Source organism: Mirounga angustirostris, unplaced genomic scaffold, assembly GCF_029215605.1.
Source record: "Mirounga angustirostris isolate CCGP_5_RB_7025 unplaced genomic scaffold, mMirAng1.0.hap1 SCAF_6, whole genome shotgun sequence".
Taxonomy (NCBI): domain Eukaryota; kingdom Metazoa; phylum Chordata; class Mammalia; order Carnivora; family Phocidae; genus Mirounga; species Mirounga angustirostris.
The window spans coordinates 85,759,237-85,786,334 of record NW_026991714.1 but is presented as its reverse complement, the minus strand read 5'-3'; the positions used below and the strand labels follow the sequence as shown (position 1 = coordinate 85,786,334).

General features: G+C 46.2%; 1 protein-coding gene across 3 annotated transcripts in view; it reads left to right on the top strand.

The window, feature by feature from the left end:
- The window catches only part of TRIM67 (tripartite motif containing 67), a 46,963-nt gene that overhangs the window by 5,301 nt on the left and 14,564 nt on the right, over positions 1-27,098 (top strand). The window lies entirely within an intron of this gene.

The window sequence follows — 27,098 nt, the reverse complement described above, 5'->3', positions numbered from 1 at the left end:
ACTCTTTTTTTTTTCCCTCTTAATTATTTTCTTAGGTTAAATTTCTAAATATGGAGATACTATGTGAAAAGATATCTGGCCTTAAGATATTTGCTTAATGTTGCCAAATTGCCTTCCATAAAGTTTATACCTATTTTCTCCCAATAGAAAAATTATGTAAGTAATAAAAAAAATTCATGTAGACAGGGACCATGGGGAGTGAAAATAAGGTGGATTATCTTGTTTCTAGTAATTACTGTTTCCTATTTTCATCACATTATTGTTATATCTCTTTTTTAAAAGAGGGTTACAAGTATCTAGATTTTTATATTTTTAACTACTAGTTGGCAATCTGCCTTCTCTCAAAAATTGGTTTGAGCTGAGCAGCTATTGCCCAAGTACCCCTCTTGATTTGAAGGCCTATGAAAAGACCAAGCCTTCAGGGCTTATCTGAGGCACTTTAGGGTGGGGTTGGATGGGGGGGGAAGAGAGTTTGGTAGAGAGAAGTGCTTGGTAAAACCCTTTGGGGAGGTCTGAGTTCTACTATTCTATGGCTGATTGCTGCACACTAGCTGACGATTCTAAGTCCAGTGCTACTGAATGTTGAAATGCATCAGGGTCCTCAGAGCACATGGCATGGAAATATGCTCAATCTGAATGAAAGCCTGGATTTTTGAGAAGTTGACTCTTTTACCAATTCTGAAGTTCTCAGAAATGAAGTATTAGACTGGCTTCTGTTCCATCTGTCCCAGGTTGTCTAAGAACCAACGGCTAATCTGCTTCAACTTCTGGAAACATGAGCTTACTCTGATAACTAACGTCTACCACAGCCTCTCAAACCACCCTCTGTGTTAACATCACCATGTTTTCAAAGCCACCTGGGCTATAGCCCTGCCCCATGCTTGGATTTAATTCCAAGCAGGTCGGTATTCTGGAACAATTATTAGAAAGAACACTTATGTTAACAACCTTTGAAAGATATGCTTTCCTCAGCACTCCACACATTTGGAAAACAGAAAGTGGGTTTCAGAGCAGAAGGCAAAAATCCATAAACTTGAACTGCTTTTACCTTCTTCTTGAAGACTGTTTATAGAGATAGAAGGGTTTAGAATTTGGGAAGACCTTGAAGAATGAGAAAGACCATTACCAGCGGTACATATAGTTCATACTGTACTCGGTGGTGTCGTTCCATGGTTGAGGTTTGGTATTTTTAGCCTTCAGTGGGAGGTCCTTTATGTGGATGGATATTCATGGTAATGAGACTTTAGCTGTGGATGTCAACAATGGGGAGAGTTCTACAGGGGAGCTTATCTCTTCATCTTTGAGACAGACTAGGGAAAGGGGTGACCAACCGTTGCCCACCATCTTTTTTTGTAAATAAAGTTTTACTGGAACAGTAGGTATTTATACCTACTTATATATAATATATAAATAAGAAAGGCAGAACATGTATCATAGGTGAACTATGATATAAGTACACTTATTTGAATACTGGTAGTACTTTATAGACCAAGTAATAAATACATATTGCTTATGGCTGCATTTAGCTACAGTGGCTGTTGGAAGAGGTGAGTAGCTTCACCAGAGCTCCGTGGACTGCAAAGCCGAAAATATTTACCACCTGGTCCTCTGTAGGGAAACAGTGTGCTACCTCTAGACTAGGACCTGTGACCACAGTGTGGTCAGCTGAGCAATAGCAACTGCCATACCCAGGAGCTTGCTGGAAATATAGACTCTTGAGATCTGCCTCGGTAATTATGGACTCGGGATTTGCATGTTAGCGAGATCCCGTGTTGACTTGTATGTACTTCAAAATTTGAGAAGCCCTGATAGGGATGCTTTTTGGGGTCCAGGACACTGGGCCCATCCTTCTAACTGTACAAGTCATCTGAGAAATGTGGTGCCCCCTCAAGCCTGAAGCTGATACTCAATACGTGGACTCAGGGAGTCTGAGCAGATTGAACCAGAGAGCCTTACTTAATTACTCCGGCACTAAACAGAATATTTAGGTTCAGCAAATTCTGTGCTGGGAGACAATGCAGTGTTCAAGGATCATGTGGCCCAGAGGAGTGGGAATCTCTGAGGGGTGGAGGTGTGTGCAGAGCTGTCTGGGCCCTTCTGGGCTCCAGCATGGGTGTCTCAGGAGAAGGAAATCCTGGACAAATGCTCTTTGCTGCTTTCCTGGATTGAAGAGAAACAGATTTACTGTTTAAAAATCTCTGGATTTCCTTTTGGTTTGCTACTTAGTTGTTCTATAAAGAAACAAAGAGAGTGCTTTATCCACTCTTTAGCCAGTTTTGAAAGGCCTGCCTAGGGAGTGGTGGAGGTTGGAAGTATCAAAACCATGGAACCTAAAGGGGCAAGGGAGAATCCAGGTGACATTGGAGGGGAGTGGGGGGGTGCGGGGGAGGGTGTGAATTCACTCCTCCCTGCTTGGAATTTCCTCTTGCAAAGCAAAAACTGTGCAGGATTTAAAATTTTTAATTCCTGGAATAGGCTGTTTCCAGCAGACATCATAAATTCCAGCCTCCTTGTTTTGCAGATGAGGAACTTGGGGTAGGGGCTTGCTGTAGGTGCACAGCGAGTTGTGAAATGATTCTATAAAAAGATGATCCTTTAAATTTCTTCATTGTACGTTTTGATTAACTATAAAAATGGAATAGAATGCTGTGTATGTATCTGAACAAAAACAGATGTGTGGAGCATCATCCAAAGAGTAGTACGAATGGAAGAAATATTCTAAAAAGTAGGGACAGAGATTGGGACACAACCCCTCTTTCATTCGACTGTAATGGAGCAGCAGAAAATGGAAGTCAACAGATGAGGAAGAGACAAAACATCCTGTTTAGAATAAATAGCATAAGAGAGTTTGAAGGCTGGAAGGAATGTAACAGATCATGTAGCATCGCCTCTTCATTTTCCAGGGGGCTCTAGAGGGGATAAGTGGTTTGGAGGAGAGAGAGAGTACGGAATGGTCCAGAAGGGACAGAGACAGGTGAGGTGGGGCTGGTGAACTCAGGAGTGTGGAAGAGGTCTAAATGACAGACACAGCAGACAGGAACATTGGCACCTGCAAGAAGGCTGGGCCTTGGTCACATGTCATTTGAAAAATCTGTTCAGAGAGTACGTAGTTTTTAAAAATGAGGTCAAGGTTGTGTTAGGAAATAGGCAAATATTTGTACAAATATTGCCCAATCTCTCAGTCCTTGTTAATAATTTGATTCTGGGTGGCAGTAATAAAACCAGGAAACCAATAAATGATAGGCCTCTTAAAGGGAAAAGGGTGGCTTATCATCACTCAATAAATTATGTGTTGTCATATGGTTAGCTTTGCCTATCGGCTGAGTGGTATACCCACATAACTAAAAGTATTCTCTAATACTTAACTATAGATAACTAAAAAGCTGATGGTGTCTTTTGAACATTAAGTCCTTTTTCTGAGCTTATGCTCTTAATGAATATTTATTCTTCAATTCAACTAATTACTCATTCAATCAACAAGGAAATCTTGAATGTCTATATCATACCAGGTACCACTCTAAACACTGAGGCCACAGAAGGATGTGTTCCCTTCCCACAAAGAGCAACATAGTCCTAAGAGAAAGGAGATCAACAAAGCACAAATAAATAAATTGGATAATTTCTGATACTGGATGATTTCTTAGTGGATATTGGATAATTTCTGATATCCATTAAGATGGAAGTAAAGTAATATGATAAAAAGGACTTGGTGGACTCTTTTGGGGGAAGATTGAAAAAGCGAGACTTAAAAACTGGCCTGTTCAGCTCTGAAGCCCTGTTCAGCTCTGTTCAGCTCAGCGTGTTTCATACAGAAGACAAGAACCAAGAACCAGAGGTGGAAGTTGCCCAATGTATTTGTAGGACAGAAATGGGCCCCTATGTTTGGAGTGTAAAAAAAAAAGATGAATAAGTAGCAAGAGCAGGGAGATAGGATGGGTGCAGAGGACTTGGAGTATGGCAGGCCACAGGAACAGATTGGATTTTATGGTAAATGCAGTGGGAGACAGCTGGAGGCCTTTAAGCTGGGAAGTGATTTTTTTTTTTTTAATCATTCTAACTGTCATTTACAAACCGCATAGTAAGGGGACAAGAGTGGAATCAGGAAGACCAAGTGGAGACTATTGGAGTAGTTTGGGCTATAAAGATAGGGACTTGAATTAGGAGAGAGACAGCAGTAACGGAAAGAAGTTTACATGTTCATATCCTGCTTGGGATTCTCTGAGCTTCTTAGATTTGTGGGTGGATATCTTTTATTATTTTTGGAAAATTCTCTTATATTATCTCTTTAGATAATTCCTGTGCTCTGTTCTCTCTCTCTTTCTTGTCTTTCTGGAATTCCAATTACATATATGTTAGATAGTTTGATATTGTCCTACAGTTCTTAGATGCTCTGGTTCTTTTTTCTTTAATCGTTCTTCTTGTCTCTTCGTGTTACAGTTTCAATAATTTCCTTTTTTTTAAAATTTTATTTATTTATTTGCGAGAGAGAATGAGATAGAGAGAGCATGAGAGGGGGGAGGGTCAGAGGGAGAAGCAGACTCCCCGCTGAGCAGGGACCCCGATGTGGGACTCGATCCCAGGACTCCAGGATCATGACCTGAGCCGAAGGCAGTCGCTTAACCAACTGAGCCACCCAGGCGCCCCAGTTTCAATAATTTCTATTGACCACTCTTCAAGCTCACTTATTCTTTCCTAGGATGTGTCATGTCAACTGATTAGCCCCTTTCCAGATTTTTCTCTGCATTTTCTTAGTTGTCCTGCCCCTTCTCTAGCAGTAGGAAGCTTCAAATAGTTTGGACCAATGACTATTTTCTGCAACTCACCCAGAAAGGTAGGGTTTTTCTCTTTTCCCTTTCTCTAGCCACATGGGGTCTTCACCTTGCTCAGAGCGATGGGATAGAAGGATAGGAGTTGCTGCTTCTCTCTAGTGGCCTAGGATTTTGTTGTGGAAGGGAGAAGGGTCCTCATAGGGCTTTGTACTTCCCTGCAGTGACTGTCACGTTCCTCTTGCAAGCCAACTTCTTGGGTGCAGATGTTGCCCTTTTTTAATCTAACGGTCTCTTTGGATTGTGTAACTAATCAGGTTTCACTTTTGTCTTCAGCTGCTAGAATGTTTAGAGCCAAATATTTGGTGCATACATAATAGATTTAATTATGTTATAGATTCCAAGACTTATTTCTGGCTTCATTTTGTGTCCCCACCCTTCTCTTTCTCTCTTCTAAGGTATGCGCTATTGAATTCTACTGCCTTAAATACCTTTTGAAATAGATTAATAAAGAAGCAAACAGTGGCCTGCTTTAATAAAACCAAAGAGAGGGCGCCTGGGTGGCTCAGTTGGTTAAGCGACTGCCTTCGGCTCAGGTCATGATCCTGGAGTCCCTGGATCGAGTCCCGCATCGGGCTCCCTGCTCCGCGGGGAGCCTGCTTCTCCCTCTGCCTCTGTCTCTCTCTCTCTCTCTCTGTCTCTCATGAATAAATAAATAAAATCTTTAAAAACAAAACAAAACAAAACAAAACCAAAGAGAACAAGAAACCTCTGGAAAATCTCATTAAGCTAGAACCCTACTTCTGAGCAGTGCTCAGTCACTATTAAAGAAATGCTGCTTGAAAACATTCAGATCAAGGAATAGGGGCCTTCCCAGTCACTGGGACATGTGACAGCTCCCTTTCAGAGACTCCCAAATGACTGTGCCTGCTCTAGACAATAGGATCATTCACCTTATTTCACATCTTTCATGGGAATATCACCACATACCATCAGCTTGTTCAGAGGGTGTGATTATTGCCCCTCAAATTGGTTTCCTTTACAAGTATTTGCAGCTTCTCACTGATGAATGTTTGTCTTCCTCACAGGGGGCAAATCAGGGCATATTAAAGGCAAGAAAATTCTCCTGGGGGTGATAATGTCGGGAACTGTGGGAGATTTGGAATTTTAGCCTATGTACAGCTAGCAAAATTCAGTTACCACAATTTCATGGATGCAGGCGGAAGACATGAGACTCCCGGGTCAGAAATGAAGAACAATTTATCACTCATAGCAATAGCAGTAGTCAGAGTATCTGCATGTTTGTGCCAGTTTCCTGAGCCCCCATTCACAGTGGGCGGTAATAAGAGGGCCAGACGCCGTTTGCACACATAGTAGGTTGTATCACAGGAGAAGAACCCTGAACTTGGGGAGCCTAAATCTTTTATAAAGGGTGGTTAGTGTGGGGCACATAGCTCCAGAGGGAGACAGCATCTCTAGCTTCCAAGATTGTTGTCTATACAAACATTCTTGGAAAGAGTATCCAGAAAAAAGAGCGATCCGTCCCTCATTGGTCAGACTTACAGAAATGAGAGACCCATGGAAAAGTAGCTTCCAATAGTATTAAATCAAAATTGAAATTGTTCCTTGAGTGATTTCTGCTTCATGTACATCAGAAGAAGTTACACGGGCCCCTCGGGTTCCCAAAGCTGCTTCTTTCAGTTGGGGTACACAGGCTTCAGAGCCATCTGGGTGAAACAGGCAGGATTCATGCTGTCATCTGCCGTGTTTGGGTTTTGCTGGGTGTCAGATGATGATGGTGGTGGTGGTGGTGATAATGGTGTGATCTCTGTGTTGGGGCCCAAATAAAGTATGAGTTAAAGCTGCACTGTTAAGGTACCTTCATTCCTGAGTCTATTTGCGTTTCCTCTAGCACACGAAGGACAAACATCATCTCATGGCTCTCTGTATTATCCAATCAAAACATTCCATTGGGTAGGCATTCGTTGGATACCTACTGTAAATCACAGGCTGTGCTGGGGGCTGTGGATACATATAAAATAGGCCATATGAGAGCTCACAGCTGACTGGAGAAGAGGGATCATTTTATAACCAACCTAATGTACATAGAACTAATATTAAAAAGTGGAATGAGTGCCATATTTGAAATGTGAATGAACCAGTAAGGGAACAGAGAGGAGAAGGCAGTTAATGCTGCCTAGAGTTTCAGAAGGGGCAGGGGAAAAGAGTAGTGAGGGGAGATTGAAGAGAAGATGATGTTTGAGCTGATGTCTTGAATGATGAGGAGGAGTTTTATCAGTCAAGAAAGAAAGAAGGAACTTAAATGTACAGCAATGTGTGAGGTGTTAAGAGAGAGGTTTAAAATCTAGTTCCTACTTTCAAGCAGCTTATTATCTGATAGTAGAGTGCCAGGGATTAACATATATTCACTTGAAGGGGAGGGACATTGAGAAATATGAAGCCATTTCTGGTTCTTGTTTTTTTAAAAAGGGATCTTCAATTACCCAGTTTTTAGCATGTGAGACTTACTGAAAACATTGTAGATCTGGAGTGATAAAAAAATAATGTGACAAATGGATTCCAGAAGCCACATTTAAGGGGACATCTAGCCTGAAAGGTTAAGAAAGATCAGATGTTAGCTTTATGTCAATTTCAATGGAGAACAGGAAATTTGGCTATATTCCTTTGGAAGATTCTTGTAAATTTTTATCATTTACCCAGGTTGTTATATTTACCCTGTTTGCCAGTAAAACCTGGTAGCAAAAACCTCTGAACATTGCAGCCTGCTTTGCTCAGTTAAGAGGATAAGGGTGGGAAGAGAGGAGACAAAAGAAAAGTAAGAAAACTAGATGAGAAAAGAGATTCACAGGAGGAAGGAGGCAATGGAAGGGAACAGACCAAAAGGTTGATTAAGAGGATGATTTGGGTTTGGTCCTTAGCTCCAGGCATTAGATAGATGGGAGGGTTCATCTCCACTAATGCACAAGAAATAAAGAACAACGCCAGAGCATAAGTAGCTGGTGCTGAAAGCGTATGGAACCAACCCTAAGTAGGGAGTCATACCAACAGAGACATGAGGGAGGATTGTGAGAAAAGAGGGGAGTTGAGGTGGGTTTCAGACAACAGGAAGAATTTGGAGAGGTGAAAAGGAAGGAGGTGTCCCAACAAAAAGGCAAATGTTCTTTTCTGTAATGTGACCTTGGAAGGAAAACTCTAAGACCAATTCTTGTCAAACATGATTGTCACAAAGACAATTCTATTATGGTTACCAGTGACTGCAGTTGGCCTGATCCTAACGAAGCAGTTTGGGTTACTAGGTGATAGAGAACCTCACCTGCCTTTGGTCAGCAAATGGTTTTTACACATTGGCAAAGTCAGGATTCTGGTCCCAGGGTTTTGTGCACCTGACATCCTATCCCAGACTTGTTTGGTACCATCCACGCATGATTGGAATTGCTGTCTGGTGTCTGGCTTGTCTTCATGTAAACATGGTCTTGACTGTGCCCAATTTCACTTTTCTGCCAACTGAGTCTTCCCAGTCTTTATAGACGCTCATTCTAATACTCTAGACAGCTTTAAAAATAAAATCCCATCTTGATTAGACTTTTCTTATTTATACCTATCAATGGTGTCTTGCAGGTAACAGACTTACCAGGTGTCTTTCTTTATTTAACCAACTTTATACATCACATGCATAAATAACACTACACTTTGAAAGTCTTGGCAGCAAGAACTGTGTCTTATTTATCTTTGTATTCACAGTACCCAGCAGAGCAGCCGGCACCTGATAGGCTATGAGAAACATTTATTTCATAAAGGAATAGTGATAACACCAAAATGTATTCTAATAACAATGCCATAAATGACTATTCCAGTGCAGTCCCTATTAATTCATGGTGAATCATGGAACAGACTGATTCATGAAGGGGGTGGGGGGACATTCCTGCCAATGGCATGGAAAATGAGGGGAGGAGGGATTTTGCATTTTTCTGGGCCCCTGATTGAAAAGAGCCATCCACGCTCATTAGCATGCCCCCCCCCTTATTATATGTGGACGTGGTATCAGAAACAGTGAGCTGATCTTGTGGCACGACAGAAGCTAGCTGGAAACATCGGTGTGACTTTCCCTGGATGTTAGCGTTGCTATGTCTTTTTTTTTTTCACTAAGTTTTTAAATTTTAATTCCAGAATAGTTAACATACAGTGTTATGTTAGTTTCAGGTGTGTAGTATAGTGATTCAAGAATGCTATACATCATGTAAGCACTGCTACAGCTTGTCCAGAGACTAGATTGAGCAGAAGTCTGCTAAAGTGATGTTACTGAAATCTTTAGTGCCGTGGAGGCAGTAGAATGCAGGGAATAAGAAAATTCATTTTAGGGCGCCTGGGTGGCTCAGTTGGTTAAGCGACTGCCTTCGGCTCAGGTCATGATCCTGGAGTCCTGGGATCAAGTCCCGCATTGGGCTCCCTGCTCGGCAGGGAGTCTGCTTCTCCCTCTGACCTTCCCCCCTCTCATGCTCTCTCTCTATCTCATTGTCTCTCAAATGAATAAATAAAATCTTTAAAAAAAAAAAAGAAAATTCATTTTAGAGACAACAGTCCTAAAACTCTGTCTTGCCATGGAATAACCTTGTACTAAATGGAATAATGCACTTGAAGAACTTAAGGCAGTGCACACCTCATAGCAGGTGTTCAGTAGGAGAAAGCCACAGTTGCCATCATTGTCTTGGTTATTACTGTGAGGGTCAAGGCCGAGTGTGGTGTGGCAGGGCACCAGGGCAGAGGTCGTGCGTAGGAGTCCTCCTGCGGGAGGGCTAAGAAGCAGCGCTGTCCTTGGATGGGACCACTTCCCACTGTCGCATTAAAGGGATGCCTAGAGAGATCCATCCCAGGATCGCCTGCACCAACCGTCTGGTCCCTCACTGGCTGAAGTAATGGGGAGGGTGTGAATTGAAATCAAAAGGTCTAGGATGGGTTTGAAGCTCTGTCTTTGGGTCAGTTTCTGATGCTTCTGTGCCTCAGTTTCCTCACACTGGAAAGGCTGGTATGGGACGAAGTGAGAGGAAGTAAGTGAAGGTACCTACTGTACCTTCGAGGCACTCGTTCATTATAGTCCCCGACTTCTCTCCTGAAGGTACCAGGACCTTGACCAGCTTCCTTTTAACCTGACACCCCTATTTATGGTGTGAGACAGACTGTGTGTGATATGATTCCAGGTTGTGGATACCTCTGAAAGAGTCTGTGGCAGGATGGAAGAGTATACAGAATGTATGTGCTTGCTAGAGCTGCGGAGACAAATGACCACAAATGGGTGGTTTAAAACAGCCACAATTTGTCCTTCTCACTGTTCTGGAGGTCAGAAGTCAGAGATCAAGGTGCCAGCAGGGCCACACTCCTTCTGAAGCTTCTAGAGAAGGATGGGTCCCCGGCCTCTCCCCTAGCTTGGGGTGGTTCCTCGGTTTACGGCTGAGACCTCCCATTTTCACATGGCATTCTCCCCATGTGTGTGTGTCACTTTGTCCAAACTTCCCCTTTTTATAAGGACATTGGTCACATCAGATAAGGGCCCACCCTCCTCCATGATGATTTCATTTTAACCTAACTGATTACACCTGCAGTGACCTTAACCCCGAAGAAGTCACATTCTGAGATACTGGAGAGTAGGACTTCCATGTCAGAATTTCTGTGGGACACAGTTCAACCCCTGGCACACAATAACATTCATAGTCAATCTGGGTGGAGGAATGAAACATAAAAAGAGCTGGCAATTGAAAGGCAAAAGTCCCAAATCCAGGCAGATTAAACCAACCGTTTCCTGAAGCCCTGTGAAAATATTCAGCCATATTGAATGGCTTTGCTCCTGACGTGGCAGAGACCAGGCTCACTAATGGGTATAGGGGTTTAGATTCCAGTTGTGGGTCAGGGGCAATGAGGTCCTGGGGCAGGGGGTAGGGGGTGCGGTGGGGGTGGCTAGGGGTATTAGGTGACAGCACTGGACATCTGCAGGGCCCTGAAGACTCTGGGCAAAGAGTAGGAGAAGGATGCAGGAGAGGCAGATTTCATCCTTACAACTTTTCATCCTTATAACTTTCCCATGAGTCCTCACAATAATCACCAAAAGTATCTATATTGAAAATATTAACCATCCAGGTTTACTGTACGAAATGTTACTGCTTAGTTAACTATATTGGAATTAAAATAAAAGTGGCAAAAAATATATATATAGTATTGCTGCATCAGGACATTGTTCTCACATTTAAATGTCCTGAATTAGAAGGTATTTGTGGGAAAGAGCACAGAGCTGTTAGTTTTCAGCTGTAAAATTCCTTAGCAGTTCAGGGTGGAGATTTCAAATGTGATCCTAGTGACATTTTTTTTTTTTTAAAACAGAAATAGCCTTATTGTTTTTTCTGATTGTAAAAGAAATAATACTTATTGTTTAAAAATTTCAGACAAGGGGCGCCTGGGTGGCTCAGTCGTTAAGCGTCTGCCTTTGGCTCAGGTCGTGATCCCAGGGTCCTGGGATCGAGCCCTGCATCGGGCTCCCTGCTCCGCGGGAAGCCTGCTTCTCCCTCCCCTACTCCCCCTGCTTGTGTTCCCTCTCTCGCTGTGTCTCTCTCTCTGTCAAATAAATAAATAAAATCTTTAAAAAAAAATTTTCAGACAATACAAAGATGCAAAGAAAAATGTGAAAAATCATCTGTACTCTTATAACTTACAATGTGTATGACACACACACATATATAATTGCCTTAATAGTGGCTAGATAGATAGATACAGGATAGATGATAGATTGATCAATCTCAAATACTTTCCTGCCTAAGCTGTACTGGGACTCCTGTCATATCCATTGTGTTGAAGTCAGCAGCATGGAAGGTGAAGAATGGAGGAAGAAGGCAATGGTAGAAGGAAGGGTGGGTGACCCAGGGGAAGGAAGAAAAAAAGGCACATGTTCTGGTATGTTTTTCAATTTTAATTGTCTTAAGTAAGAAGTAGGCACTATAATCCCCAACATATAGACTCTATAGAAGACTCGCCCAAGAGCACATGGCTAGTAAAGGAAAGCCAAAGTCAGCCTGACTCCAGGCATCACGTTGCTAAATTTTATTATTTCTTCAAAGTACTTTGTACTTCTTGCCCCATCCGCACAAGGCTAGGCTGTGTAACTCGCGTGGGCCAATGACATGAGAGCTGAAGTCATGTGCGCCGCCTCCCAGGAGAAGCTCTAAGAATCAGTATGTGTTCCAGCTGTGGCTGTTTTCCTAATCTCAAATGTGGGATGCTCCTTTAGGCAGATCCTGAAATGAAGAGGACATGAAATTGAGTTACAGGTGACCTGCAGTGAGCACTCTATGTGAGCAAGAAGTAAATCTTTGCCGTTGGAAGCTTCTGAGTTGTGTGTGTGTGTGTGTGTAGGGGGGGTGTTTGTTACGATGGCTTAACTTGCTTACACAGTCTGATAAAATCACATTCTTTCCACTTCATATCTTGCATCTCTCTTCTGAGCCTTGCCCTGTTTCTTGGTCAAAACAATTCTCTCTTTTCCTTTGATTGCATAACACTGAGGAAACACTTTTAAATCTAGTTGTGTCCTCTGCCAGACCCATATTTAGGGTTATGTAGTATTTTATTTCCAACAAATTCTTGGAAATAAAATACTTTTTAGACTTGATTTTTTTTTTTTTTTAATTTGGGCTTTTCCCCCATGATTCCCTGAACTAGGGAGAGATAGATATTCCCTGTCACACATACAACTCCTGGAACAGGGCATACTGTCCAGAGGTGACAAAAAATTTTCTTTTTCTAAAAAAAAAAAAAAAAATTATTTATTTATTTGAGAGAGAGAGCACAGGGTGGGAGGGGCAGAGGGAGAGGGAGGAAGAGAATCTCCAGCAGACTCCCTGCTGAGGGTGGAGCCCTACATGGGGCTCGATCCCAGGACCCTGAGATCACGACCTGAGCCAAAACCAAGAGTCAGCCGCCCAACCAACTGTGCCACCCAGGCACCCCAAAAATTGTCTTTTTTTTATTACTTTGGTTTGCTTTGAACTTCTTCGCTCTGCCCTAAACCTTTTTCTGGATAGTTTCATTTTGTTTAAAATCCATGTATTCTACTATGGTAGAATTATAAATCTAGCACTTCCTGAGCAAGTTTAAAAGTGATAGTTTGAGATCATTAGTATACCTCCACAGCATATTCTCCTCATAGTATCTCTATGTGGCTAATGACAAATGAGATCCACATAATCCTTTTTTAGAGTAAGTGACCCCAAAGAGTAAGAAAGGAAATTGCGCAATCATTCTAATGTTATATTGCCTGTCAGATCCAAAGCTAAGATAGAGCTCTAGTCCTTGCCTCCGATCCTTGGTTCACTTTTAAACTTCCCTGTCGTTTATCTAACAACAACAACAAAAAAAATCATTTATTCAACAAATACTTATTGCCTATACCCTGGTAGTTCATCCAGAGATGAAGCAGATAGAGTCTCCATCCTCTAAGACCACACAGGTTAGCAGAAGAAACAGTAAATGCATGACGACAGGATAATATGATAAGGTGTGGGGTGGCATGGGGGCCCAGAAAAGGTGCATCTCCGTAGACTCTGGGAGGGCTGGGGCTGGGGGGCAAGACAACATGAAGGAGGGACACTTGAATGATGACTGTGTGTGCTGGCAAAGCAAGGAGGAGGGCGCAGCAGGTGCAGAGGCACCGAGATGTGACAGGTGTGCTAAGGTGGGTTGTGTCTGGAAGGTGGGACCCGCGACTGCCTTTGCCCGTTCAGTGCAACGGGAACTGACAAGCCCGAGTCCCAGCGGGGCATGAATTTTCCAATTATTCTGAGTCTGGTTTCTGCACGTGTGCACTCCTGAGGGTCATTTGGCACTCACTGACCCCCTTATCAGAATAGGAAGGAACTGTGTGCCCACGGGTATATTTGATAATTGGAAGCCACTTCCCGGTGATATTCGCCACCAGGCTTACCTCTTCTTATTTTTGACCTCAGCATTACATCCTAGCCCGGAAATGTGGTTGGGGGCTCTGACATTATCAGTATTGACAGCTTCTGGAGCCCAGTTGACGGGCCCGACTGCTCCCCCTGCGTGCCCGGGGGCAGGAGTTCACGGAGAACTCCTAAGCTGTCAGCATTTGGAGAGTCCGAGCCTGAAGCTGAGTCGTGGTGAGGAAGGAAAAGAGGCCTCCCACCTCACTATCTCCGTAAGGATCACCTTCATCGAGGTGCAGCAAGAATCATGAATTATAACCTGGCTATCTTTGTGTTTGGCCTCCTAACCACTAAATCAGGTAGAGTTCTTTGTTGCAAACAAAAGAAATGAAGTCCGGTTAGCTCGAAGAGAATTTGTTGGAAATAAAATACTTTTTTTTCTGAGTACTCGCAGAATCAGTGGGAGTTTTGAGCAAGTGTAACAACAGTGAGCACATAGCCCGTGTGCGGTGCCCTCTTCTCGGCTCCTCACATGGATGAACTCGCTTAATAACTTAATAGCTACCGCCATTATCCCCCCTTTCGTGGTTGAGAAAAATGGGGAAAGGGAGAGATGAAATGATTCACCCAAGCTCACAGAGTATGTGGGTCAGGATTCTAACCCAGCATTCAGGCTCCAAAGGCTTTTCCAAATGCTAAGAAGCGGGATCTACAGGAGGTCAGAGAGCAATGGAACAAATGCTCATTCTTCTAGGTCTCTTTGTCTCTTTGCTCAGTTTTGAGTTCCAAGGAGCTGGCATACTGCTGGCCTAGATCAGGGCATGTGTTTGCCCCTCGTGGGGGTGAAAACCGTAGGATCAGGGCCTATTCCATTCCCACCAGACTGTACCCCATGGGGAAGAGGCAATTTCTCAAAGCAAAATGAGCATGCTATTATGAGGAACTGGATGGCCAACAGCAGAAAAACTGGGGTCCCTGCGATTTCTGGAGAAGCCTCTCTGGGGTCTTGTTAGTAGAGTGCCAGCCCCTGAACCCAGGGCTTTCCATGAACCTGAGACAGCCCCACGGGGTGTGTATCATTACCCCATTTCCCATAAGGACACAAGGGCTCAGAGACGGTCAGAAACCCAGTCACAGAAAATTAGGGTTTGCACTCAGACCCTGACTCCCAAGCCCACTTCTAGGGGTCCACTCAGCAGGGCTTCTGAGCACATGGCCAACAGGTAGGGGAGGGTCCGCTTATTCTGCACTCAAGGCCTCCTTTAGTGTGAAGCTGAACTGTGACCTGGGGAGCAGAGCACCTCAGTGACGGTCTCCCATCTACCAAAGCCTGAGTGGCTGGCTTGGTGGAAAATTTCCCTCTGTGGGAATTCCTGAGTCCAGCCAGCCGACATGTAGCTACACTGCATCCATTCCAGGTTCACATTGCCTTTATCTGAAACCTCTCTGCAAGAAAGGAGCTTCCCCTTCCCCTGAACCTCCCTCCATCCCACCCACCTCCTTTGGAAGGGTCTAAGGGGGGGAGAAAAAAAGGAAGGAAGTTGGAAGGGTGTCTGGCTCTATTTTTCTCATCTGAAGTGGGAAAGAATCTAAAATCACCCAAAGGAGTGGGTCTCAGGAGCTCGCACCGGGGTAGGACCCCTGGGAAGAGGCCACAAAACTGGGATGAGCCAGACAGGGCAGGCCGGGAGGTGAGGCCATGTCAGGAATAAGGCATCATAGCTCTAGAAATAGAACCTCAGTCTATAGCGCTGCCCCTGAGCCCCACCCAAGGGAACAAAGACTCATCCTTGCTCTTCTGCTGCCCCGGAGCCCATGCACTAGATTTGGTCGATTCACTATTCACGAGTGAGCAATTCACAGACACTAGTGAGTGTCTGTTCTGTGCGGGTACAGTACTGGAGACACAAAGAGGAATTCACTGCTCACCCTGGCAGTCCTGGGCCAGTGAGTGACACCGGCAGGTAGACGAGTAACTGGATCTCAAGACAGACAGTGACAAGGACTAGCCCTGAGGGAAAGTGAGAGGCTGAGGGAGGACAGTGGAGAAGGGGCCCCACAAATGCATGGACTCTTGGAAGACTTCGTGGAAGAGGAGAACTTGGAGTGGGACTTGGGCAAGCTGAGCAGGACTGAAGATGGGCATCCTCAGTGGAAGTGACAGCTGGGACAAGAGCTCAGGGTCATGGATCTGCCAGAAGGTAGATGCTTGGGTTGCAAGTGAGCCCAGGGAGGGAGAAGGTGCTGATCCTTCCGACCCATCCTCATCTGTAGGAGGCCAACAGATGGTTGTTGAGTGAAGACCGATGAATGGATGAAAGTGTTGACAGCCAGGCTGAGAAGTTCTGACTTTGTTTTGCTTGAGCCACAAGAGAGAAAACCTTGAACCTGGGGTTTGGAAGGAGAGACATTCTGGCAGAGATGGGATTTTTTTATAGAAGGAGGAATGCATTTCCAGGCAGAGCAGAACAGATGAGGATCAACTCCAGGTTTATTGGCTAAAGCAGGACATCTGTGAAAGTCCTACTTAGACCTTTTTGCATTTTGCTGGGGCTGCCCTAACAGAGTCCCACAGACTACATGACTTAGGAGACTGAAAATGTATTCTCTTGCAGTTCTGGGGGTCAGAAGTTTGAAACGAAGGTGACACAAGGCCACTTCCTTCAAAGGCTCTAGGGAGGGATTGGTTCCAGGCCTCTCTCCCAGCTTCTGGTAGCTCCTTGGCCTGTGGCTGCATCACCCCGTCTTTACGTGGTGACCTCCCTCCATGTGTGTCTATCTCTGTGTCAAACTTCCCCTGTATCTAAGGACACCAGTCTTATTGGATTAGGGCCCACCTAAGGGCCTCATTTTAACTTGAATACCTCTTTAAAGACCCCATCTCCAGATAAGGTCACATTCTGAGGTACTAGGGTTAGGACTCCAACATATCTTTTTGGGAGGACACAATTCAACCCATAAAGCCCCCTTGAGGCTGATCAAAGGTGAGGGCTTGAGCTGAGAAGTATCTTGACTGCAGGAAAATGGCAGCCTCTCCCCACTTGGCACCCCACTGGCTGGGATGATGGATGCTCTGGCCATCTGGTGTGCTTCTATCCCCTGCCAGAGGCCTGTCCTACCAACATATTCCCGTAGCATCCTTGTCTGCCTGATCACCAAGGTCAACAGTGTGCTAATCTTACCAGGCACACGAATCTTGAACAGAAGATAAATCTTTTTTTTTTTTAAAGATTTTATTTATTTATTTGACAGAGAGAGAATGAGAGACAGAGAGCACAAGAGGGAGGAGGGTCAGAGGGAGAGGCAGACTCCCCGCCGAGCAGGGAGCCTGATGCGGGACTCGATCCCGGGACTCCAGGATCATGACCTGAGCCGAAGGCAGTCGCTTAACCAACTGAGCCACCCAGGCGCCCCAGAAGATAAATCTAAGAATGAGAAGCTCAGAAGCTGCCCGGGGAAATGATGAGGCTGGAAGGTCACCACTGTGTCACCCATTGGTGTCCCAGTTGCTGGGTCCTCATCCCTTACACGGCAGGAGGGAACATTTCAGAAGGTGCATGGGAAAGGTCCCAGTGGGCTTGGACTCCCCAAGGGGGGAGTTGGATTTTACCCTGGGAGGGTGAGGAGGCCACCTGCTTGGGTGGGATGTGGGTACATCTTCGAACTCGCGCCTCTCCAGGCACCAGCCTTACCCTATGATCTCTTCCATCTAACCGATCCTGAGTTTTCTCCCATTTTAACAGACTAGTAATCTAGTAAGTAAAGTGTGTCTCTGAGTTCTGGATGCTGCTCTAGGAAATTAATCAAACCCGAGGAGGGGGTCATGGGAACCTCTGATCTATAGCCCATCTGCCAGAAGCACAGGTGACACGTGGGCTTGAGATTGGCATCTGAAGTGGGTGGTGGACAGTCTTGTAGGACTGAGCCCTTAACCTATGGGATCTGATGCTGTCTCCAGGTATTGAGTTGAATCGGTGCACACCCAGCTGGTGTTGCTCGGTGCGGGGGAAAGAACCCACACATTGAAAATGGTGTCAGAATCATAAATAGAAACATCTTTTTGAGAACTATGTTCTATGACTGTGTCCACACAATCCCTCCCACTCCTCAACTGCATTAGGACCAAGGTTGAATGAGGTGTGGGGATGACATGCCAACCCTATCCTCTACCTACCGGGTGCACTCTTGGCTCTCCTGCTTTCCCCACTAAGCCCGCCCCTGGGCAACGCTGGAGTGGGAAGTAAGTACTGGTCAGCATCTCCTCCACCTGTGGGAGGGCCACTAGGCTGTGCAGGTGCATCGCCCAGGGATGTCACTTTGACATCTGGAAAGTTGCTATGGCCACTGCATATCTGAAATTTTCATGGAGTGGAGAATGGAGCTCAGGTCTGACAAATTCCTGAGACATTGGGAGATAGGCAGCCCCGCCTGAACAGACAGAATGCCGGGGAGGGGATCTGTTCAAGACTAAAGATGCAGCCAGCGATGAGGGGCTGTCCCAGCCCACCAGCCCTGCCTCCAAGGAGTGTTGGTGGAAGATCAGGTTTCTCCTTCCTCCATGTTGGTTGAGTATCTGAAAGCAGCATGAGCTAAGTGCCTGGGCTTTGGGTCCAGAAAAACCTGGCTTTGAGCCCTGGCTCTGCCACTTTCCAGCTGTGTGATCTGGAGAAAACTACTTCACCTCTCTGAGCCTCAATCCTCTCTGCTATAAAACGAGGATAATAATAATAGCACCTCCCTGAGAGGTTGTGAGCAATCAGCTAAATTAGGCATGGAAAGGCTTGGCACTTAGGGAATGTCATCCCTTGTTACTGTTGCTGTTGATGGGACGTCCCCAGTGTCAGGGAGCTGTGCCACTGCAAGAGAGGACAACTTGCCGCCGGGTTCAGGCAGCCAGAGTGTGCTCTGAGGCACACGTACTACAGCCATCTCAGTAGGACCCCCGCTTCTGGCCTCAGAGGGCGGGTCTTTCATGGATGGGTCTTGTCCTCATACCTGCCCCGTGCCCTCCGTAAGGAACAGGGGATCCAAGTGGAAACAGGCCTTCAGTCAGGCACCATTTCTGGTCACTACTGTGTGCCAGGCACCTGGCCGGGAGCTGGGAATACAACACTGAATACACCCAACATGACCTCACCCAAGCGTGGGCCTCTGAGGTGTCAGACACTGAACATTCCAGTGATCACACGCGAGATGAGATTGGAAAGGATAAGTTCAGTTGCCAGGTGTGGCAGGCTGAATTACGGCCCCCAAGGACGCCCCCGTCCCAATCCCCGAACCTGTGAATATGTGACCTTATATGGTAAAAAGGACTTTGCAGGTGTAAGGAGTTTGAGATAAGGAGGTGGTTCTGGATTACTTATCTGGGTCTGATGTCATCATGAGGATCCATGTAAGAGGAGGGAGGAGGCCAGAGTTAGTAGTAGGAGACCCGAGGACACAGCAGGAGGCTGACCAATGGAGGAAGGGCCAGGAGCCCGGGGGTCTATGTGCCTCTAGACAGTGATAGAGTCAGGGAAACAGATTCTCCCTTAGATTCTCCAGAAGGAACCAGCCCCGCTGATACCTTGATTTTAGCTCTGTAAGACTCCAGAACTGTAAGCAAATAAACCCGGTATTGACTCAGGCCACTAAGTTTATGGTAACTTGTCTAGCAGCAGCAAGAAACTAATACACCCTAAGAATTCACAACCAGGGCAACTGAATAAGTCTGAGAAATCAAGGAAAGGTAGATCCCCTCACAGTATTCGCTTATTTTGCGTCAGCCCTGGGTGGGGGCAGTAAGGGCAGGCAGGGTCTTCATAGATACAGTTCTTCGATGTGGACAGGGTCACAGCAACAGCCTCCATCTAGAGGTTCTGGATTTGGCAGATCACAGAACAGAGCACTGGATCAGCATCTAGAGCCCCATTCAAATACCATGTCTCCTCCTTACTGGCTCAGTGGCCTGAAACATACGAGTCACTGGGGACAGAGCTGATCCTCTATGCTGTCTAGCCTCAGGGGACTCCCCCCTCAAATCTGGGCCACATCCACTGGAAAGAAGCTGCCTGGGTAACCGCTGGTTGCTTAGTTCTTCCACCAAAGATATTTTCTGCTACTTGAGGGGGGTCCCCTTAGCCTGTGGCCCACAGTAGACACAGAAGAGGCTTGCCATCCAGCATTGCTCCTCTCACAGCAAAGACTGGTCTGATCTTTCCCTAAGTGGACTTCTACCTGAGAGTCCTGTCCCCTTAGCATCAGTCCTCCACACCCTCCAGACCCTGTGGAACAAAGTCTCTATAACCTGGCCCCTTGGGGGTGGGCACTGGGTCCTAGGAGCCGACTGGGAAAGAAGGATCTTACAAGGTCAAGGAATCTGGGAGGTCTGGCTGCCACTACCTCACTGGGGAGAGGGGGTGTCCCCATTCCCATCTTAGCACCCTGTGTGGGCCAATCCCCTCCCCTCTCCCAGGACCTCCCTGCACCTGCCTGTCCCTATGAGTTGTCCCCTGGGAGACGGGTGCTAGGTTTTCCAGTCTCTGGCTCTGTCACTACATCTGTTTCAATAGTAAGGCCCACCATTGGGTTTCCAAGGCTTAATTTAGGCTGACCACTAGGACAGTTTTGTTTATTTGGTTACTGAGCTCTTCAAGCCTGTGGCTAGCAGTTTGGAGGAGACTGGAAAACAGAGCTGCTCTCTGCCATCTGGAGAGGGGATGCTGCTCTGGGACAGGGCTTCTCCAGCTGTTGGCAGGTCGCTCAGAAAAGGGAGTGAGCAGGATTAGGTGAAAGAATGCTTGAGACGCCCGGCATGGAAGGACATCAGTATGTCCCACCTAGTATGGTGACATTTGGGTGGATCAGTGGTGGCAGTTAACTAGAAAGAGTTAATACCCACAAGTCATGAAAAGCATCTCGATCAGCAGGGTAGGGTCAGACTGCCAGCGCCCAGTACCATATGGGGCTCTGTGCCCTAGAAACGGTGGGTTCGGAGGGACCACATGGCCATTTTAATTATGCCCAGCATGTGGGAGAATTGAGTCTTGCATAGCTCAAGGGAGCTAGTCAGACAAAGTCTAGAACAAAATCAACTCACTGACACAGCTATTTATGCAGCACATTCTAAGTGTAAGGCACGGTGTTCTCCACACAACATGCATAGGACAAGCTTGCCAGACATCGGGGGCCTGGGATTGGCCAACAGAGCAGGAAAGCCAATGCACTCCTGGGCCACATGTCTCAAAGACAGTGAGCTGTGTCCTAGAAGCCAGCCTGGTCTGAAATCAAAGGGCACACTTCCTTTGGGGAGGGTAGCAAAAGCTTCAGGAAGAGGTGGCATTTGGGAAGGGTCTGTACAGATGGATGGGATGTTAGCAGGCAAGAACATGAGAAACTTGAGCAAGAGAGCTTATGAGGCAGAGGGCACTGCAGGAGCCAAGGCGGGGAGGACAGAAGCCCAGGGGTGGCCGATCCTAGTCTGACTGAAGGGTAGAAACCACATGGGCAGCCCTGGGAGGTGACACTAGAGAGGGCGACAACATCCAGAGCCTGGGACAGGACCTTGATTCAGTGGGGAGTGGAGAACGTTGGTGAGAAGGGAAATGCCATGGTCAGGGCTGCATTTGAGAGACAATGGTCAAGAGGTTACTTGGATATGCGGGATTCAGTTTTCTGGCATGACCTTTAAGTGGTGATCTTCAGCATGTAATCGGACATTGCCCCTCTCACTGCATGTGGGCAGCCTTAAACTCAAAGCCCCACCTTACACCCCAGTAGACAGGCACTACTGGGGGCCTTGCCTTCTCTCATTTAGCAGTGGGGTCTATAGTGCTAAAAGGAAGGATTCCCTAGCTCATGGGGAAAATGTTCTTCAAACTTGTGATGATGTTAGATGCACACAAATGGACATTGTAATAAGATGGGTCTCAGGGCACCTGGGTGGCTTAGTTAAGCATCTGACTCTTGATTTCTGCTCAGGTCATGATCTCAGCACTCAGCTCCAGAGTTAGCTTGAGATTCCCTCTCTCCCTCTGCCCCTTCCCCTGCTTGCACTCTCTAAATAGATGATAGATAGATAGATAGATAGATAGATAGATAGATAGATGATAGATAGATAGATGATAGATAGATAGATAGATAGATAGATAGATAGATAGATAGATAGATGATAGATAGATAGATAAAATCTTTAAAAAAATAATAATAACATGGCTCTTATTCCTCCACCCCCTTCAAGCCTATGGACAATAGCTTCCTTGAGAGAGGCACCGACTTTCTCGAGCTTTTACATTCAAACCAGAATGGCTTCTAGTAAGCTGTATGACCTTGGGCAACTTCACAAAAGAAACATTTAATGAGTGTCCACTGTGTGTAAGGCATGCCACCCATACAAAGTGTGCCTTCTACCATCAAAGGGAACGCACTCATCTGTGTGTGCACTCTTTACGGTCACCTTTTACTAGAAACTCAGTTTCTGTGTATGTGAAATGAGAGGCTGGACTGAGCCATGTCTAGATCCTTGGTTCTAACCTCCTGCCCTCCTGCCCTCCTGCTGGGTAACCAGATGTGAGAGAACAAGGACCAGGTTGGAAAGGAAGCAGCTTAGGAGCCCGCGCACAGAGACCATGACAAACATAGGAGAATTATCTCTGAGGCCATTTGAACCCAAACTGTAATAGATCCCAATTAGGCAATTTATTTTTTTTTAAGATTTTATGTATTTATTCGAGAGAGAGACAGAACGAGCGGGGGCGGGGCTGGGCAAAGGGAGAGGGAGAAGCAGATTCCCCCCTGAGCAGGGACCCCGACGAGGGGCTCGATCCCAGGACCCTGAGACCAAGACCCAAGCTGAAATCAAGAGTCGGACACCTAACCGACTGAGCTACCCAGGCGCCCCCAGTTAGGTAATTTAGATAAATGCATGCCTTAGGCTATTCAAGCTGCTGTAACAAAATACCACAGAGTGAGTGGCTTTGACAACAGATCCATTCTTACTGTTCTGGAGGCTGCAAGTCCAAGATCCAGGTGCTGGCTGAGTCAGTTCCTTTTGAGCCTCTCTTCCTGCCTTATCTCTGACCGGCCACCCCTAGACTGTGTCCTCACATGGTCTTTCCTTGGTACATGTGCAAGAAGAGAGAGAGAGAAAGATATTTCTCCTGCCTCTTCCTCTAAGGACACGAATGCCATCATGGGAGCTCCACCCACATGACCAAATTACCTCCCAAAGGCCCCACGACCAAATACCGTCACATTGGGGGTTAGGGCCTTCACGTATGGATTTTCGGGGAACACGAACATTCAGTCCGCAACAATTCATATATGGCAGACCTGGGTTTCACAATTAAAGAGGATTTCGGGAATGCTTGAGTTACATTACTAAGCATAATCATAAGACATCTCTGGAGGTAGGGGTTATTACCATCCTTCCCATCTTATAGGGGAGGACACTGTAGAACAAAGAGATGAAGATGCCCAACTAACCAGTGATGGAGCCTGGATTTGAACCATACTAGCCCAGAGTCCTCATGCCTCATGCATTATAATGCACTGCTCCACCATCCAGAATGGAAGACGAGGGCCCTGTGTACCTAGAAGTGGCTCCTTGGAGCTGCTGGTGAACACGTAATGCTGGGCCAGGCAGACTGTTGCTTTGACCCAGCTCGGAAATACTTACAGGAACGTAATTCTAACCTTCAAAGAATAGGAAGACATAAAATGCAACTTTCTGATGCAGATTAAAATCCATTCAGTCATGGGGTGCCTGGGTGGCTCTGTCAGATGGGTGTCTGACTCTTGATTCCAGCTTGGGTCTTGGTCTCATGGTTGTGAGTTTGAGCCCCATGCTGGGCTCCACACTGGGCATGGAGCCTACTTAAAAAAAATCCATTCAGCCATGAATCACTGTATTGTACACCTGAAACTAATATAACACTGGATGTTGACCATCCCGGAATTAAAATACTTTAAAAATCCACTCAATCATGAAAAACATTCATCTTTGCCTGGATATTTCCTTTCTTTTCAAGAGTTTGGTATAGTCGCCAAACAAAGAGACAACACAACCCATTCTCATTTCTCAGACCGCAGGCTCTTCTCTCAGACCAGAAAGGGACAATTTTCAGTGTCCACAGCTAGTACTCCAAACAGTCCCCAGGGAAAAGAGGAAACACATGTCTATAAATAAATATATAAGTAAACAAACAAATAAATAAATAAATAAAGCAGAAGCAAAATACAATATGCTGTAAACCCCTAGCACAAAGCCAACAAATAAACCATTTGCCTCTTAAAAAATGATTTCAACATTCACCCCAAAAACCTTTGCTCCTTTTCCACTAGAACACCCAGGTCCAACTTCCACAATGCTATCCCCTGGGCAGGTAGAGGTGACTTGTGCCCATTTCATATATGAAACAATCAAGGTCAAGAAAAGTATAAGTGTGTGCTTGCAGGACATCACCTAGTGCCCCCCACCCCCGCCCCAGCACTCACACTGCCATCAGGCGTACTTCCATGGAGATAACGGGAGACCAGGGTGCAGGAACCCTCAGGCAAAGGAACACACTGCTGGGCCCTGGGATGGTTTGTGCTCAGGTAGCCCCTCCAGGGGGGCATTGAGAAGAAGGGGCGGGAAAGGTCAGGCAGCAAGGCTGGTGGGCCTGGCAGCAGTGTCTGCTGAACTGTGAGATTATTCCCCTTTGAGCTGGGTATTGGCCTAAGGTCACTGGTGTCCTTCAAAACCACTCTGTTCTTGGGCTCCCGGCCACGCTCCTTGATCTACTTGCCAAGGAGGAAGCAGGTGGACGGGCCTGGCAGTGGGCTGGGCTGCTGGGAGGCTGGCACTGGATGGCTGGAGCGGGGACAGAGCTGAGCTGGTGCCAAGTGCCAGCCAGAGGGTGGAGGACCCTCACTAAGGCGGCACTCGGGGCTCCTCTCTGGCAAAGGGCGTGAGCAGCCGTGATGGAGTTACCAGGATCTGTCCTACATTAGCATATACCTCCAGTCAAGCAATCACCATCAGTCAGTGAGCATTTTCTGCGCCCCTCCTTTGTGGCGGCACCACTGGCTAGAAATGCAAAGACAAAAGACAAAGTCCCCAGCCTCAAAGACTATATAGGTTAACAGGAGATGGGCCCCTCCTTGGGGAAGGAACTGGTGCAGCCTCTGTGGGCCCCATGTTTTGGAGACTGGAATAGGGAAGGAAGTGCTACACTTTTCTAGACACTGATAGACTTCAATTTAAAATCCTTGTTGTTGGGGGCGCCTGGGTGGCTCAGTCGTTAAACATCTGCCTTCCGCTCAGGTCATGATCCCAGTGCCCCTGCTCGCTGGGAAGCCTGCTTCTCCCTTTCCTTCTCCCCCTGCTTGTGTTCCCTCTCTCGCTGTGTCTCTCTCTGTCAAATAAATAAATAAAATCTTTAAAAATAAATAGATAAATAAAATCCTTTTTGTTGGGGCACCTGGAGGGCTCAGTCGGTTAAGAGTCCAACTCTTGATTTCAGCTCAGGTCATGATCTCAGGGTTGTGAGATTGATCCCCTCGTCTGGCCCTGCGTTCAGTGGGGAGTCTGCTAGAGATTCTCTTTCTCCCTTTGCCCTTCCCCCTGCTCATGCTCACGCACTCTCTCTTTCTCTTTCTCTCTCACATAAATAAATAAATCTTTTTTTAAAAATGAAAGAGCGCTGCATGTTATACGCAAACAATGAATCATGGAAACTACATCAAAAACTAATGATGTACTGTATGGTGACTAACATAACATAATAAAAAAAAGTAATAATAAAAATAAATAAAAAATAAATAAAATCCCTGTTGTTAATGATCCCCTTGGGGCCCATGAACAATGCTGACCTCTCAGTTTCCTTTGTGGGTGCAGCTATCTGGGGATGGGCCAAGTTGTCCTAGGACCTGCGCCCCTCCCAGGATGGGTACAGGGACCTGTGCTGTCCAGAACAGTAGCCAGGGGCCACCTGTGGGGGTTGAAGCTTAAACTAAATAAAATGTAAAATGGAGCTCCTGAATTACATTAGTGGCCTTTCAAGTAGGCCCTCCAGGGGGCATTGAGAAGAAGGTACCACACATGGCTGGTGGCTGCCGAATTGGACAGAGCAGACATAGAACTCTTGTCATCCCCGTAAGTTTGATTGGCTCATCTTTGTGCATCGATACTTTTTTTTTTTAAAAGATTTTATTTATTCATTTGAGACACAGAGATACAGAGAGAGAGAGAGCATGAGCAGGGGGGGAGGCAGAGGGAGAGGGAGAAGCAGGCTCCCCGCTAAGCCAGGAGCCCAACGTGGGGCTTGATCCCAGGACCCCGGAATCATGACCTGAGCCGAAGGCAGACGCCCAACCATCTGAGCCACCCAGGCGCCCCCTGTGCATCGATCCTTGCAATAGACAGTGGCACTGGGGATGGGGATTAAGGAGGGTGCGTGTTGTGATGAGGACTGGGTGTTGTATGTAAGTGAGGAATCACTGAATTCTACTCCAGAAACCAATGTCGCACTGTCTGTTCACTACCTAAAATTTAAATTAAAAAAAAAGAAAGAAAGAAGAAAGAAAGAAAGAAAGGAAGGAAGGAAGGAAGGAAGGAAGGAAGGAAGGAAAGAAGGAAGGAAGGAAGGAAGAAAGAAAGAAAGAAAGAAAGAAAGAAAGAAAGAAAGAAAGAAAGAAAGAAAGAAAGAAAGAAAGAAAGAAAGAAAGAAAGAAAGAGGCACACCCTGGGTGAGCCATGGAGGGAGGAGTCTAAACCACCTGGGGCAGGGGTAGGGATGGGGAAGGCAGTGGAGAAAGGACCGAGCAGGACCGAGCCCAAACTTCACCTTGACCTCACCTTCAGTGTTGTTGGTGCTCCCTAGGTCTGAGGCCCCCTGCTTCTCTTTCCGCATGTTTCCCTGAGTCATCTCTTCTACTCCATGGCTTTAGTGACCACGGTCCTCAGAGATGCTCAGCCAGGCTGTGTTTGTACAGTTCAGTGGATCTCAAAAGACATTAGATCCCCTTCAAGGGCTTCATAAAAGACAGGCTCTGGCCCTTCCTTTCCAGTTTCTGATCAGCAGGCCCGGGGATGGGGCCATAAAAGTTGCATTTCAAACAAAGCCCCAGGAGACAGGTGCCCCTGAGGCTGCTGGTCCAGGAACCACACTCGGAGGATCCTTGGTATGGTCTAAAGAATACCAACCACTGATTCATTCATTCCACAAATATTCATGCAATGTTACCATGTGCCAGGGGCTCCTAGATGTGAACAAACCAGGCAAGTTCCCTGTGCTAGGGGGCTTACATTCGAGCGTGGGGAGACAACCAGTAAACAAAGCTATGTCGAGGGGTGATGAGCATTATAAAGAACAAAGTGGGGTGAGGGAAGAGGGCTATTTTATGGGGTCATCAGGAAAGGCCTCAC